Source organism: Ambystoma mexicanum, chromosome 5p, assembly GCF_040938575.1.
Source record: "Ambystoma mexicanum isolate Mex_15411 chromosome 5p, UKY_AmexF1_1, whole genome shotgun sequence".
NCBI classification, from domain to species: Eukaryota; Metazoa; Chordata; class Amphibia; order Caudata; family Ambystomatidae; genus Ambystoma; species Ambystoma mexicanum.
In genome coordinates, this window is record NC_090930.1 from 49132234 (window position 1) to 49149273 (window position 17040).

Below are 17040 nucleotides of genomic sequence, written 5' to 3' on the forward strand. Positions count from 1 at the left end.
TCCAATTCATATACACCTTAGTTATCGTCCACTGGTGTTTGTTTTCAGTTATAATTAGTGTTATCCATACTAATGCAAGTACTGTCTTTCAGGGAGATGCTGAAGCGTCCGCCACATCTACAACATTTCTAGATGTTCTTCACCAGCAGGAGGTATAGATACTGACAGCTCCATCGAGCGTCATCATCAGAGCTGGAATTCTTGTCGTTTGATTGTTCTACACAATGTTTCATTCGTGGTTAGCCGTTGATATGTACCTGTGCTGTCGACCACAGGTGTGTGTTATGTTTTCACTATTGTAATCCTCACTAATGCAAGTACTATGTTTCAGGCAGTTGATGGAGCGTCAACCCCTGCACTTGATGCAGAGCCTGACATTCAAGTAATTCCAGGGAAGTGGAAGCGGGACCATGCGTATACGAATCTGCGCAACAGCTTTCGGAAGTGCGCACTACATTTGCAACATCCATAGATATTCTTCAGCAGCACGAGGTATGGATACTGACAGCTCCATCATGCGTGATCATATAACGTGATTCCATTTGCTATACTTTCTTCCCTATTAACGCAAGTGCTGTGTTTCAGGGAGACGACGGAGCTTCCACTACAATCACAACATCTCATTTTGATGCAGATGTAAAGGAATCAGAGAAATAAGTCGATGAAATCTGCATACTTTTCCTTGATTGTTTTAGACAATGCATCATTTGTGGTTATCTCTTTATATGTACCTGTGCCGTCGACCCCAAGTGTGTGTTATGTTTCCAATATTAAAAACCATACTAATGCAAGTGCTGTGTTTCAGGGAGACGACGGAGCTTCCACCACAATCACAACATCCCATTTTGATGATGCAGATGTAAAGGAATCGGAGAAATAAGTCGATGAAATGTGATCATATTTAGATTTTCCTTGATTCTTTTGGACAATGCATCATTTGTGGTTATCTCTTTATATGTACCTGTGGCGTCGACCCCAAGTGTGTGTTGTGTTTCCAATATTGAAAAGCATACTAATGCAAGTACTGTGTTTCAGGGAGATGCGGATGCCTCCTCTCCAATACAACCATTCATGGCAGTCCATGCAGAGCCAGAAGTATGGATACTGACAGCTCCATCGAAATAGATCATCACTGGTCAAATACTTGTCGTTTGATTGTTGCACACAATGTTTAAATCATGTTTGGCTATTGAGATGTACCTGTGTGTTCGTCCTCACGTGTGTTTTATGCTAACAATATTTTGATACATAGTAATGAAAGTACTATGTTTCAGGGAGACGATGGAGCCTCATTCTGTGCTGTCTATGCGGATACAGAAAATATAGTCGTTGCAGCGCAAGAGGAAGGGAGGACATGCGGAAACGAATCGGAGCTACAGCGTGCAAATGTTGAAGGTCGAGTCAAAAAAGTTGCAAAAAAAAACAAACAAAAAAAGGTTAGTTACAAACAGTTCATAATTTTAAAAAAATGTTTGTGCTGGGGACTATTTTATGTTTTTTCCCAGTCAATTCTACTACACTCCATCTTGTGTTTAAACTGAACATCCCTTTTCCAATCTCTCCTCCAGTTACACGTGGGTGTCAGAACTATACATACACAGACAGTGAAGCGAATGAGAGATGTTGCTTGCCAGACCATTTTTTTATAAAACCATTATGTGATAGTTGGATGCAGGAAACTTGATTTTTGAGGTAAGCCCTAACTGAGAGTGCAAGACCACCCTTTTGCTTTCCCAATCAGGATTAGATCCGCACAGAGGAAAGACGGATTTATTTCGCCGTCGGTTTCTCTTGTGTGGATTTTTAAATAACGTAATTAATGTTCTCTCTGTAAAGGACCGGTGGGGGGTGTCTGTACTTCTGCTCTCTATATGGTAGAGGAGAGGCACAGCAGTCCCCAGCCAAGATTCTCTATTACGGTAGCTATGGTCGAGCAATCAAGGCCTAGCTTCTCAGGAGGTGATGCAGGCTGGTTCTTAAGTACAGTGTAGTCCCCAAGCCCCCACAAAGGAATGTCCACACACTGTATTGGTTAGAACACAGTCTTTATATAATCAATATTCAAGGTTATGTACACTTATCATAATAACTCACTTTGTACTTAGGAAAATCAACAATGGCAAATATATACAATTCTAAAGTGGTACCACCCTTTGTATTAGATCTTATTAAAATGCATCAACAATACTGTAACAATGTCACACAGATCAATAGAGTGAAACCAGCAATAGAGAGAGGAGAGAAAATAAGATGGTTGAGCAATAGGCAGAATACTGGCCCCTACCACTAGACACAGTTCTGTGTGGAGATCCCCCACCTGGGCAACCTGTAAAATAAAGATATAGCACAAGCCCAGTCCATATATTGCTCTGCAAGTCTTATTCCCTCCTATAATGTTTTTACCCCCCCAATGTACCTGGTGGAGTCGAGTTCTTCGAAGAGGCGTCGACAGATCCTTCTTGAGCGACCCCCTTTCAAGCGGGAGTCACGGATCGTCGAGAGGCATCGAGAAGCTTCGAGGAACTCGGCGTTCGGCGGCGGGGAATCGACGGCCCTTCTTGAATGCCTTCCCTTTCAAGCGGGAGACACGGGGCGTCGAACGTCCGTCGACAAACAGGGTAGAACGGCGTCGATGAGGCGGCAGCTTCGTCCGAGCGGTGCTCGTCGGCGTCGGAGCGTCAGCGTCCTGCAAGGAAGAGGAGTGCGGGGCACCTCGGTGACAATAGTTCTGGACCATAAAGATTATGGAGACGGGGTCCCAGCAAGGGCGTCGAGTCGTTCGAGTCTTTGTGGTCTTCGGGTGGCGGGAAACCCACCGGCAGGTTTCTCCTCGGCGCGTTGGTCATCCTCGACTTTCTCCGGCAGGATAAAGCGGTCGACGATGCGAGCGAGGGAGTCCTTCGCTTCGAATGTTCTTAGGCAAGGAGCGGACGGCTCCGGTCGTCGGCGGCACGGCGTCAAGTGGTTCCCACGGCTGGGCAACACAACTTCAACGGGCCTCCAGCGGTTACACAAACCTGCGAACCCTGGTCGACGGCAATGGACTTCGACGGCGGCGATGTCCGGGTGCTTCTCTTCGATCTCCTCGGCGGTCCCGTCTCGGGTCGGCAGCCTTTCGAGGGTCTGTCTTCCAGGGCGCTTCGGTGAAGATGGAGCGGTGCTCGATGGTCCCTCTGAGCACGGGAAGAGGGCGCCTTACCAGGTCCTCTCTCGGGTCAGTCTTCGACGATTTCGGCAGCCTTCGGATCGGTCGAAGCAAATGCAGCAGCAAGTCTTCTTCTTCCAGCTGGACGTCGAGGATCAGCAGTTCCAGTTACTCTTAGAGTGGAGACTCAGCTCCAGAACGCTTCTGAACAATTACCAGTGGTGAGAGGTCCCCAGATATACTATTCTGTCTCTCATCCACACTGCTGGCACACACTCAGCAGCCAATCATACAGAAGGGCATTCATGCAGTCAGTCAGCCAATCAGGCACACAGTGCATTCAGGCCACACTCCTCCCTTTCAGACACTCACAACAAGGAATGTGGATTGGGACAAGTGCCCAGCCATTCAACACTACACACTGCATTCAGGCCAGTTTCGGGCAGGGCTGTCTCAGTCTTTGTCTCTCATGCCAGAAACCAGACAACCACAACAAGGAGTGTATATTGGTCACACACTCCATTCACCCAGGTCGCACCCACAGGAGGTACCCACAACATACAGTCACTGGGAAGGCTCCAGTCAGTCTAGCTGGGCCTTCACAACAACACCATATATGGAACTTCCACCCAACAGCCAGTCAGGGGGAAGGGACAGAGTCAGGGCTTCCCAGGACTTTGGGAAACAAGGTAACAGGCAATAGAAAGCAAGAGGCCACAGGGGCCATCTTGTTTCCTATCAGGAATCAACTGATCCCAATGGCAGGGCCTGGGTATCCCAAAATGGAGGACACCCAGAGCACCTGTCAAATTCATCATGGAGCTGCCACCAGCCCATACCCTGCTCTGTGGGCCACCCACAGCTGCCCAAAAACATACACTAGGGGCACAGGGTTGTACCCCTACCCATGGGTGCCATAAGGGTATCCCATGGGTCTGTTCACCAAACCAAAAGAGAGAGCTGCACCGCCAGGAGTCCCACATGGACTCCTGGGCGGAAAACATGACAGAACACATGATAAAAAGCAGTAAAGGACAAGGATTCAGAGGCCCTGTCCCTCTGATGCATTTCCAGCATCACACTCTCACAGAGCGGATACAAAATAGAATTAACTTTCACATAATGGTTTTATAAAAAAATAAAATAAAACTTACACTGATTAAAAGTAGATTTTTCATTAAATACAAATGCATTAATCAGATGTTTAGATATATAGCGAACGCAAATATGGCAATGTACGAAGGGAAACGAACACATTCCCTGCCTTTTTATTTACCAAACAAGCACCAACAACACCTACGAGTCTGATGGGACTCCATGCTTCTACTTTTCCAAATACGTTAATAGAGCTTTTTCGAACAGCCAATGATAGGTAAGCCCGATTTGGAGATAACTTGTATTTTCTGTAGTAGAATATATAACTAATTGACACTTTTTGCCCTGACTCCATCCTTACATGTTATCATTACTTTTTCTTTTTCTTTCTCCTCACCCCTACCCCTTTCTCTTCCCCACGCTACCTCGCTTCGCTTTCCGACCCTTACCATTATTTCTTGGAATGTATCAACACTACAACTGGCTACCATAATGGTATGTGTTAACGTTTTATTTTATGAACATTTGTATTATTTAAACTTTTCCAATTGTGAACCCTTCATTGTTCCTAATGGTTTAAAATAATCTGTTTTACACGGGGAAATAAATGTAATACATATGCTGACTAATATGTTTACCTTACACTGTAAAAATCTTTTGTGTTGTTTTTGTACATGTTTAAATACAGAAATGTGTACCAAGCTGATTGCCCAGATTTGAAAAGGCACGCTAAGGGTGCCGAAACACGTGTTATCACCATGGGCTACTATATATCTTAAAATATGAAAGACAACAGTTTTGATTGATACTCGAACCGTATCTGTGGCGCAGTAATAGATGTGTGCAGAATTCATTTTTCTCCTGTTTGTGAGCAATGCTTAGAGAATATATCCACTGCTTATCGAAGAAAAATGCTGCTCACTGCTTGTGAGCTTTTATTCAGACGGCTTGAAAGGTGCTGGGGAAATGTTGAGCGAGCACTGACAGGTCCTCCAGTGGAGTGCATTAAATGACACGGACACTAGGGGGCGCTCGCCACTAAGCCTTGATGAAAAGCGCCGCATGCAAAATTGTAAAAAGAGGAAGAGGAGCAGTAGCAGAGGAAGGAAGCGCCTGGCCTTGCCCATGAGCCAGCCTCCCCCAGACCCCTGCCCTGCTGCCCCCCCCCCCCACAGTGATCCCAGGCTGGGGGTCCTGAATGCCCGTGCTCTGGGCTGAGGAGACCTGCCCACCCTCTCTCTTGCTGCCCCTCCCCTCTCTTCCTGCCCCTCCCCTCTCATCCTGTCCTCTGCCTCTCTTCCTCCCTCAGTCTAATCATCGTGTGCCTCTCTGTGTGCCCCTGGCATAGCTGCCTGCTGCTTCTGTACCCTGCTGCCTGCTGCTCCTGCTGCCTCTGCTGCAGGACCTGGCTGCACTTTCCCTGCTCTGCAGCTTGATGAGCTGCTCTTCCTGGGACCATCGAAGTCTCCCCCAGAAAGACTCGCCAAGTAAGTCACCCCAACCCCCCCTCCCCAGACCCCCGATGTACTTCAAATCTCCCGCGCGATTTCTGAGGGGTTTATATGCTGTTTACCCAAATTATTCACAGCATTTTCACACACTTAGTCCGCACCATGTGTGCAACATGCTGGCACTTGCCACACTTCAGAAGCACGTGCCTGGAGGTGGCATCTGAATGATAAAGAAGCACGTGACCTGCTGCAGTTTTATTCTTACTGCAGCGCCCAGGCTGGTAGGGGCGGGGCGCGGGATGTACTGGGGGCTCATCCTCTGTATTTATCTGCGGGGGGGGGGAGGGGAGATACAATAGGCCACATACGCCACTCCTACTTCCTTAGTGGGCGATGTAAGGGGGCAGTGACTCGTGGAGTCCAATCCCTTTTGTCTAGTGCCCCCCCACAGTCCTGCATAATGCAAGGCTCTCCATCTGTTCTCATGAGACTAACATCCACATGTCTGTGAGACTGGCCCAGGGGGGTCTAGGAGGGGCTTCTTAGCGGCTACAGAACATCGCCCACCCGCCATTTATGTTTATATAGCTCCATTATACGGTATAAAACCGGGCTCATCAGTTAAAGATACTTTAAAATGTAATATACTATAAATGGATAATCTCTAACTCCTAGCAGATAAGGGAGTGCATGTTCGACCCCTAGATATAAACACAGGCCAGCGAGAAAAAGGAACTATTGGCTCACAAAAATGTGCATGCAGGTGTGGACTGGCCTACGGGTAGGCATGCAGAGATGGAGTAGCGTATGGATGTGCATGCAGCGGTGGATTGGCCTACAGGTGTGCATGAAGGGGTGGACTGGCCTACACATGTGTATGCCGGTGTGGACGGACCTACAGGTGTGCATGCAGGAGTGGACTGGCCTACAGGTGTGCACACAGCTGTGGACTGGCATATGGATGTGCATGCAGTGGTTGATTGGCCTACAGGTGTGCATGCAGGGGTGGACTGGCCTACAGGTGTACAATGCATGGGTGGACTGCCCTACAGGTGTGCATGTCGGTGTGGACTGACCTTCAGATGTGCATGCAGGGGTGGACTGGACTTCAGGTGTACATACAGGGGTGCATGCATGGCAAGACTGGCCTACAGGTAGGCATGCAGAGATGGACTAGCGTATGGATGTGCATGCAGCGGTGGATTGGCCTACAGGTGTGAATGCAGGGGTGGACTGCCCTACAGGTGTGCATGCAGGAGTGGACTGGCCTACATGTGTGTATGCTGGTGTGGACTGTCCTACAGGTGTGCATGCAGGAGTGGACTCGACTTCAGGTGTGCATGCAGGGGTGGACTAACCTACAGGTGTGCATGCGGAGTGGACTGACCTACAGGTGTTCATGCAGGGGTGGATTGGCCTACATGTGTGCATGCAGGGGTGGACTAGCCTACAGGTGTACATGCAGGGGTGGACTGTACTACAAGTGTGCATGCAGGGGTGCACTGGCCCACAGGGCACCCTGGTCATTTTCCGGTGGGCCGCTGTATCGTGGGTGTCTTTTGTGTTCCTTATTTACTCTATTCCAAATGTTCTTGGGAAAGGGGTTGGGCTGTGGGGCCCCTTTGAAAATGATTTCCATGCCCTTTTTTGCTTCCCAGTCCACCCCGTGTACGTGTTGCATCCTTTGTGCTAGATTAAATGAATAGTGCGCTCAAAAATATTATTGCCTTAAAAGATGGCAATAATCCAAAACATACATTAAACATATTTTTAATGAAAGTTCCTATGTAAGCTTTTGTGCAAATGAGGCTCACAGCGTTTAGATGGGAGCATCCATTTTGCCATTTCAGGCAGCCTCCTCAGCTATGCCCTGGCAGCACTAAACAAGCAGCAAAAGCCCCCTACTGGGAGCTTTTGCCTACTGCAGGTAGAGCAGAGCTCAACATGAGCTGAGGAGGCTACCTTCACTTTCATTTTACGTTTTCGGTGCTCCCCAAGCCCAGGGAAGCACAGAAAACGTAAAATGAAAGCAAAAAGCAAAGGCGCAGCAATTACAAATACAACATTGTTGTATTTGTGATTTCAGTGGTTGGAAACCCACGGAAATCATAAATACAACAACGTTGTATTTCTGACTACGGCGGCTTTCACGTGGAGTCTCCTGGGCTCCCCCAACCCATTCTATTGCTGGTGTTTCCAAGGCCATTCCACAGCTGGTGTTGCCAGGGCCACTCCACTGCTGGTGTTGCCAGGGCCACTCCACTGCTGGTGTTGCCAGGGTAATTCCACTCGTGTGTGAAGGTCGAGTGCATTTTTACAGCGGCTGTTTGGCGTTTGCGTGACTGACTCCCAGTCACTGCTGTTCCTCGACGCTTTGTCCTCCTGGTTGCCTGGTTGCCGTGGAGCAAGTCGGCGTGCGGCGTGTGGCGTGGATCTAAGCCCCGCCCCCTTCAGGAGGGAGCCTACATAATCAAGACCCAAGCGCCCTCGCGGCGTTAAGCCCTCGTGTGTGAAGGGCGAGTGCATTTTTACAGCGGCTGTTTGGCTGTTTGCTGGTTCGCTGGTACGCTGCTGGAACATGGTCGACTCCCCAAAGGTAGCGGCGCCCTCTCCGGCTCGTGGTCCTCAGACAAGACACAAAACACTACAACAGCGACGAATGTTGAACCCCTGGACTGCCATTCCAGGCAAAATTAAGACTGGTGCAAAGGTAAGCAAGCAAGTGGTTGACCTAAACGCACCTGTTGTTTCTCACAAAATAACCGCTCAAGTACATCTTGCAGCAAACCATGACCTTGTCCTCGGTGATTCAATTCCCTCAACTACCGACACCCCACTGAGTAATACGCACAGCGATGCAATTCAAGAAAAGGTATTACGCCCAATACCGCTACTCTCTCTCGCAAATTTAAATCCAGCGCCGCCTGTGGAGGAAGACCCGGAAGATGCACTCCCCTCCATGCAAATTATTTCTAGTGACATCCCCTTTTTCCCTTTTGATTTAACGGATGCGGAAATCATGTGTGCAGATACTTTAGATCAGGAACAACCATCTATTGCTCCTTTTCTTGCCCCTTCTCGAGCGGCGAAATCGAACGAAGTCATCCTTCCGACAAAACATGCAGAAAATATTGAAGCGTCATCTTCCATCACGCTCTGTCCACAGAATTCTGCAATTCACTTTGAAGGTCCACGTGCAAAAGACGACTCAACCCAAGAGTCAAGAATGCTCTTGCAAGCTTCTGCCTCTAATATTCATTGGATGCCACAGCCAGATCCACGTTGTGGCACAATCACTTCAGTAAACACTAACTGTGTATACTCACTTACCGCCAGTTCTGGCTCTGCTCGCTCATCTCAATATGAGTGCCCGCAGAGGCCCAATGCTCCTCATACAAGCCATACTCCTAAAGTGCCACCAAAAACCTTCCCTACCAACAGGTCCGATGCATCTCTGCAAGCTCCCCTGATGAAGGACACACCCAGTCTAACAGTGCGGATCCCAGCACTGAACCTGAGTGGTCAGCCTTTAGATCCTGACATTAGTGCACTCTCAGCTCCGGCACGGCTGTCGATGCAGTTTTCGCCTCAGAAGGGACAGCAAAAGAAATCTCATATACCGCAACAAGCGGGCATCTGTTTAGATGGGAAATTGAGCAAAAAAAGAGTGAGTGCTAGTACGACTCCTGTGTCTTTACCTGCACTGCACACTCCAAGCAAAGACCTATCACATGACTCAAGCTTTGCCAATGAATCCTGTAAAACTCCAAGCTCCAAATCCAGTCTATCAGTTGCCGCTGCAATTCAAATTCACAACAACGTGCTTGCTGCCTCTTCGCAAGCAATGATTCCTTTTGTAAAACTGTATGAGTCTATAAATGAAACCCTTCGCGATCAAGGAGCGATGCTATTGAACCTTATGACAAAACTTGAAAGAATTGATAATTTCATCACATTTTCAAAAGATCAAATGCAAGCTGAAGAAGGCTTAGGAGTTCGTTGGCAATCGCATATTAGCGAGGTCATCTCAACTAATCAAAAGAAGAATGAAACTCTGTTAACAGATCTCATGGATGTAACTGCAGATATAGCCAATAGATTATTACCACCTACCACAATCGGAAAAGCTAATGTGTGTAAGCACACTTGTTCATTGGCTAAGAATACTCATTTGATGCATCCTTCTTTGGCTGTAAGCTCACAGAACTCTGACTCAAAAGATGCAGCAAATACTTCTATATCCAGTGCACGTACAGCAAATTCAAGCACAAATGACTTGGCAAAGGTAATCCCACAACCTTCATTTGATGCAAGTCAACCTTTACTAGAAAGTGAGTCATCTGTAGTTACCGACGCTGGCCCTCCAAAGGACACTGACTCTTCAAAGCCTCCAGCGCTTCAATTAGCTCCTCTGAATAATCCATTCTCATCATTCTGCATTTTCTCAGGTCCAGCCAAAACAGGTGACCTGGGTGCGGTGCCAAAAAGGAATGTTGGTACGCAGAATGCAAAATCTACAATCCCTTTGAGAAAGGGAAAAACCATGACATCATGTCCTAATCCAAAGCAAGCCATACGTTCATCCACCAAAAGCTTCATCAGGAACTTATCCACCCCACCTAGATTAGGCCTATTTAAGCGTAACATGAAATCTTGTACTGAAAATGTAAAGACACAACGCATTGGCCAACCTTCCTCCTTGAAACCTGGAGTGAAGCGGCGGCGTATAATTTCAGAAGACCGTTCTTCCGCCGCGTCAGTTAATTCTCCTTCGATTGACCTATGTGACTTGTCAACTTATTCGATCTCAGGTGATGACGAAAGGTCAAAATTGTGCGGCGAGGCAAGCCTGCCCTCGCCTCAGCCTTCACGCCATAAGTCTTTTCTGGCTAAGAGTGTTATATCCAATCGGCGAAATGTTGAGCTCTCTTCAAGGCGGAGTGCGACGGAAGGAGGGCCTGCCGACTCTGCCCTAGCGAGTTTCAGTCTCAACCCAAAACTAACGCTAAATCAGCGCAAACTGCAGCTCACTTCTAATTTCAAGGATGCTGAGAAAAGTTCCCGGCAAACATCATAAAGTAATCATAAATTGAGATTACAAAACATTCTGGGCGATGACAACGAGTTAAATTTGAACCGGACTAATGTGCTAAGGTTGTTCAAACACATTCCTCCTCTGCGGCTGATTGTCACTGAGGACATCCAAATAGTTGAATATGTAACAGAGCAATGCTCTGATACCGTTCTGCTGCACATCGCTTCATGGGGAGTTCGTAATACTCTATTGAAAGCTTCAGATGACCTCTTGATGTTTGGCTTCGAAATTTCAAGTGAACCTGAGACTGACATCGTAAATAATTCCGATAAGAAGACGACAAGCAACTGCTCGCTAAACAAGTTGAAGACGTTGCAAATTTCCGAAAGCTTCTAACTACAGTAGGTACCCACGGCCACATAAAGCACCAAAAGAAGAACTATGTGAGCCGTTCGAGAGTACATGCTCAAGTTTAGCCATGATTGTCAACAGTGGAGGCTCCTCATTCAATTCTCTCTTGGAACACTCGAGGGTTCAACCACTTATTTAATGACTTTGAATTTCCACTCGAAAAGGTGTTTGCCATCTGTTTACAGGAGACATGGTTGTCTGAGGCCCCCCTGAGAGATGGCTTTACTACCTTAATCAATCCAGCCATCAAAAATGCCCATGGGCGCCCAAGCGCAGGACTTATAACTATGGTTCGCCTGTCCCAAAACTGGTCCACACCAGAAGCATTTAATCCCAATCCTTTTGTTCAAGGTACACTCATGCACGCAATGTGCGACAATGCTGATTCAATAAGGACATCGCTTCTAATCATAAACTGCTACTGGAATGCGGCTAATATCAGTTCGAAGGTACTCATAGATGCTGTATGCTCTATAATGGATAACGCAATTTTAAAACACAGCAATTTAACAATTATTTGCTGTGGAGACTTAAACTGCACCAAAGGATCTTACTTACCATCTGATTCCTAAAGATCAGATTGGAGTCAGAGCTCAACAATGGTCAAAGGCAATGAAAATACGTGATTGTATAATGGTTATTGGTGCGGGCAAAGGTGATAATCCAGCACAACCAACTTGGCATAGAGATCATCTACATAGTATCATCGATTATTTTTGGATTTCAAGAGTGTTTGAGCCAAAGATTAACTCACTGCACGTCCAACAAATGTCCAATAGCGACCATAGACTATTAAATCTTGAATGTCTTTTGTCAACTGCCATTTCCATAGATTTATACAACGTACCCGTCGAAACAAACAGGAGCAGAAATCGGCTGCGGATTAGTCTTAACCAGATTGGCTGCTTAACTGAGAAGCTCATGAGATTGCCTATTGAGATAGATTATACACCCCTTCTATCGATACATACAACCGATTCTAATGGTTCGAAAATACAACAAAAAAGTCATAAACATCTGTTCTGCAAGCTCTTGCATGAGAAAAAACAAGAGCTAAGAAGAGACTTGAGGTGTCTAAAAAAAAAAAAAGAAACATGTCAAAGCAAAAATTATCAGTGGAAGTGAGAAACAGACGTACACTGTTTAGAAATTGGGTTACTTCCAACCGTATGATAATAGAGCAAGACCGCGCCGAATTAATGATGAAATATATGCTGACTAAAAACACACGTGACATATGGCAAATTTTAAATATAGGCCATGCAAATAGCATGAATTCGACACAGAACATCATTTCAGCCGACGTCTGGTGCGAACATTTCTCTAAAGTTTTTAACAGCCAGATTTTTGAACCGGAACTACAGTCTAGGTCCAAAGGTGAGCCATGGAGCACAGAAATGTCGCTTGATGACATAACCTACGCTATTAAATTGCTAAAGAACTCACGTGCAGCCGGCCCAGATTTGATCAGTAACGTAATGCTAAAAAAAAACACGCAGCTATGGGCGCCTTTCATTGAATGTCTGTTCAAGAATATCACCAAACATAAATCATTGCCTGAGTCTTGGTTAACTGCAATTGTTGTTCCCATCCACAAAAAGGGGCGTTGGGATTCTCCTGATAACTATCGCCCGATCGCCCTACTTGATTCGATCGGTAAAATCTTTGGATCAAATCTGAGATCAAAATTGGCAACCTGGGCTTGTGAGGTTGGTATTCTAGATGACCGTCAAACTGGATTCTCAAAGGGCGTCGGCGTTGATGTAAACATCTCAATATTAAACATCTTGAAATTAGAAGCCTTAAAAGCAAATACCAAGTTACATCTGGCCTTCATTGACATGAAGCAAGCCTTTGATGGTATAAATCGTAATCTGCTGTGGCTAAAATTATTAAGATGGAAATGTCCAGCAGGTATACTCAATCCTATCATGGCCCTACATTCAAATACTTCAATTCGAGTTCGTCTAAATAAGGCTGGGGAACTATCCGATAAAATCATAACAACAAGAGGGGTAAAGCAAGGATGCCCATTGGCAGCTGATCTGTTTAAATTATTTTTAGCAGATCTACAGCCCCACTTAGATCAAGCCCACTGCTTCCCTCCGAAATTACATAGGACTTCTGTACGATACATCGCCTATGCTGATGACCTGGTGCTGCTGGATCGAACTCAAGTTGGACTGCAGCGACTACTTCACTGTCTGTACGATTACTTATCGTCTAATGAGCTTCAAATAAACACTGAAAAAACAAAAATCGTGACAATTGGCCATGTGAGAAGCAAGAAAGATAAAGCCTTTAAGTGGGCGGTCGGTGGCCAACTCTTGTCATCAGTAAACTCAATACGGTACCTTGGAGTACAGTTCAACAATTCGCTCTGCGAAAAGTCATGGGTGGACGCCTTGAAAGTAAAATGTCTAGGATTGGCTCTTCAAGCGGCCAAAATAAACAAAAGCTTCGGCAAATTTTCGCTAACTCCAATCATAATGTTCTATCTTCAAAAGGTGGTACCGATTTTGACCTTTGGTGCAGAAGCTAGCTGGCACATAAATGAATACACCTGGAACCAGCTTGAAGGTTGCTTCTGGAAACATGCATTAAACCTTCCGAAGTGTGTCCCTGTTATCACTTTAAGACATGAACTGTCCTTGAATTCTCTTTATAGCCATATGATCTGGAAATCTATTGCTCTGATGCGAAAGATGACAGAAAACAGCAAACCAGCGGCATACTGTATCTTCTCAGGTGAGGACGACTCCACCAGGGCCTGCTTACTAGACCTATGGCGTTCAAGAGTCCAACATTGGGTTGATGCTGCGGAAATTGGCAATTACGATCTGTTCAAACGACCACACCATGCAAAACGAAAATTTGATATCTGGGCATGGACTATCAACCTGGAAGCACACGAGAAATTGGCCTCTTCAAAATGGCTGAGTCCGGATCACAAAAAATTAAACGTACAATCTTCCTATCTTTTGCGATGCTATTCGAGACATTATCGCGAGCAATTTCTAAGATTTCGTTTAAATATTTTGAAAACAAAGGAAATTCTATGGCTAAGAAAGCATGCCTCGCTGAAGGACAATTTATGCCGTTTTTGTCGAGGGTCCACTGAAACCTTAAAACATCTAATTCTTGATTGTCTAGCCACCTGCGACTTACGTTCAAAGCATCTGAGCCAATTTGCGCCTTTAGATGGAGATATGGAGGCTTGGTGGCGACTAATTTCCAGTGGCAATAACGTTAAACACGTATGTGCCATCGTAAATTACTTAAATATATTGCTTCAGTCTACATGCTAACCGTGCTTGCAAGTTGGGCGTGCCCCACGAGGGCTTGTGGCGTGACTTCGTCACTTTGTGACTCGAATCTGTTGAGAGCATTTGTGCTTAGGCTTTTAATAGATTAGAAATTGGGCTGTTGGCAGTTTGAGACTAAGCTTGTTTATGTTGCATTTGAATTTTGCTCTTTATCCTTGTATTTTCCTTCTGTCGACCTCAGTCTACTCACGAATGAAGAATCGTGCTAGTTATAGTTCTAGAAAATTCAAATTAATCACCTCAAAGAAATCTCTGAACCTTTGAACCTCAAACTAATTGTGATGAATCCTTGGGATATTGTTTTGTGTTGTCTGAATCTTCGAAGTGACCATCTGAAACAAAAGTTTTCTCTATATGTTAAAACTGTAGTTTTCAAAAGAAAAAAAAAAAAAAAATTCCACTGCTGGTGTTTCCAGAGCCACTCCACTGCTGGTGTTACCAGGGTCATTCCACTGCTGGTGTTTCCAGGGTCATGCCACTGCTGGTGTTGCTAGGGTCATGCCGCTGCTGGTGTTTCCAGGGCCACTCCACTGCTGGTGTTGCCATGGTCATGCCACTGCTGTTGTTTCCAGGGCCACGGCTGGAGTTGCCAGGGCCATGCCACTGCTGGTGTTGCCAGTCATTCCTCTGCTGGTGTTGCCAGGATCATGCCACTGCTGGTGTTGCCAGGGTCACGCCACTGCTGGTGTTTCCAGGGACACTCCACTGCTGGTGTTGCTAGGGTCATTCCTTTGCTGGTGTTGCCAGGCACATTTCGCTGCCGGTGTTGCCAGGGCCACTCCACTGCTGGTGTTGGCAGGGCCACTCCACTGCTGGTGTTGCCAGGGACACTCCACTGCTGGTGATGACAGGGTCATTCCACTGCTGGTGTTTCCAGGACCACTCCACTGCTGGTGTTTCCAGGGTCATTCCACTGCTGGTGTTTCCAGGGCCACTTCACAGCAAAACACATGAAAGAGTGGGAAAAAGACTCACACTCTGACCAGGTGAAACAACTAAAGCTTAGAAATCCAGCAAAGCTGCTGGGGGACTCATTGGGAAAGGGAAATCAGCCATTCTGGAGAATTCTCCCTAAAACTCGCCCCCCAGACTAAGGGACAGGAGGATTTAATCCATTCCTGGATGAATCTCTACCTCTAGTCGGTTATAAACATCCTAGAGAGACATCAGCATTTTGTGGTGACATCCTGCTCTGTGCTCAATGGTAAAATCAAATCCTTCCAGGCAGATTGACCATCTTAGAAGTTTTGGGTTCTCCCCTTTCATTTGCATTAACCATCTCAAGGGTTGGTGGTCAGTTTGAATCACAAAAGTAGATCCATACAAGTATGCTCTAAACTTCTTCAAAGACCACACAATGGCAAAACATTCACGCTCTATGGTTGCCCACCTTGTTTCTGGTTCCTTCAGTTTCCTACTGATGAAGCAAATGGGGTGCTCCCTACCTTTTGACTACAGACTTCACCTATACCTATATTTCTAGGCATCTGTCTGCACAATGAAGGGTTGGTGATAATCAGGAGCTCTTAGGACTGGAGCTTGACAAAGGGCTTTCTTCAGGCTTTCAAAGGCTTGAGTGCACTCCTCATTCCATCTAACCTTTTTAGGAAATTTTGGAGAGGAGATTACATTCAAGGGAGAAGCTATGGTCCCATAGTTCTCTATGAAATTCCTGTAGTACCCAGTGAGACCTAGGAAAGCTCTCGCTTGGGTTTGAGTAGTAGGGGTGACCCAGTTTTGCACAGCTTCTACTTTGCTGGGCAATGGCCTTATTTCACCTCCTCCTACCTCATGACCAAGGTAGACCACTTTACTCTGACCAATTTGACATTTGCTTGCCTTTATGGTCAGATGGGCCTGCAAAACATATCCCAGGTGATTAATATGTTCTTTCCATGTAGGGCTGAACACTGCAATGTCATCCAAGTATGCCACGCAGAAGTCCTCCATCCCATTCAAAACTTGATTAACCATCCTTTGAAATGTAGCAGGTGCCTTCTTTGGTCCAAAAGGCATTACCTTAAACTGGTAGAGGCCTGCTGGGGTGGAAAATGCAGTTTTCTCCTTGGCATGGTCGGTTAGTGCTATTTGCCAATAGCCTGAGGTTCGGTCAAATGTACTGAGATACTTGGCTGAACCAAGTCTATCCACCAGCTCATCTGTCCTTGGCAAAGGATGGGCATCAGTCTTAGTGACTGCATTTAGAGCTCTATAGTCCACATAGAATCTTAACTCCTTGGATCCTGCCTTTGGTACTAGGACAACTGGACTAGACCATGGACTTGTAGAGGGCTTTATAACCCCGCTGATCAAGCATCTTGTTGACCTCTCCTTTGACGTGGGATCTCACATGTTCTGACAGTCTGTACCCCCTGCTTTTGACAGGTAAACAGTCACCAGTGAGAATATCATGCTGGCCCCAAGGGGTCAAGCCTGGTGAAAGTGAAAAAAGGGAGGCAAACTGATTCAACAGAACTTTGCACTCTTCCTGTTGTTCAGAAGTAAGTTGAGAAGAGGGATTAACTCCTTCTATTTGTTCATCTAAAGGTTGGCCTCTGAGGAGGTCAGGTAGAGGTT

At 46.2% G+C, this 17040-nt stretch overlaps 1 protein-coding gene across 2 annotated transcripts in view; it reads left to right on the top strand.

The window, feature by feature from the left end:
- The window catches only part of LOC138480711 (zinc finger protein 729-like), a 664715-nt gene that overhangs the window by 560335 nt on the left and 87340 nt on the right, over positions 1-17040 (top strand). The window contains exon 1 of one of the 2 annotated variants that reach the window (XM_069612416.1): positions 5328-5727. The exons of the other annotated variant lie outside the window; for it this stretch is intronic. The gene's annotated coding sequence lies outside the window, so the exon portion shown is untranslated. Of the gene's footprint in view, positions 1-5327; positions 5728-17040 lie in introns of those variants that run through there. 2 annotated transcript variants of the gene reach the window in all.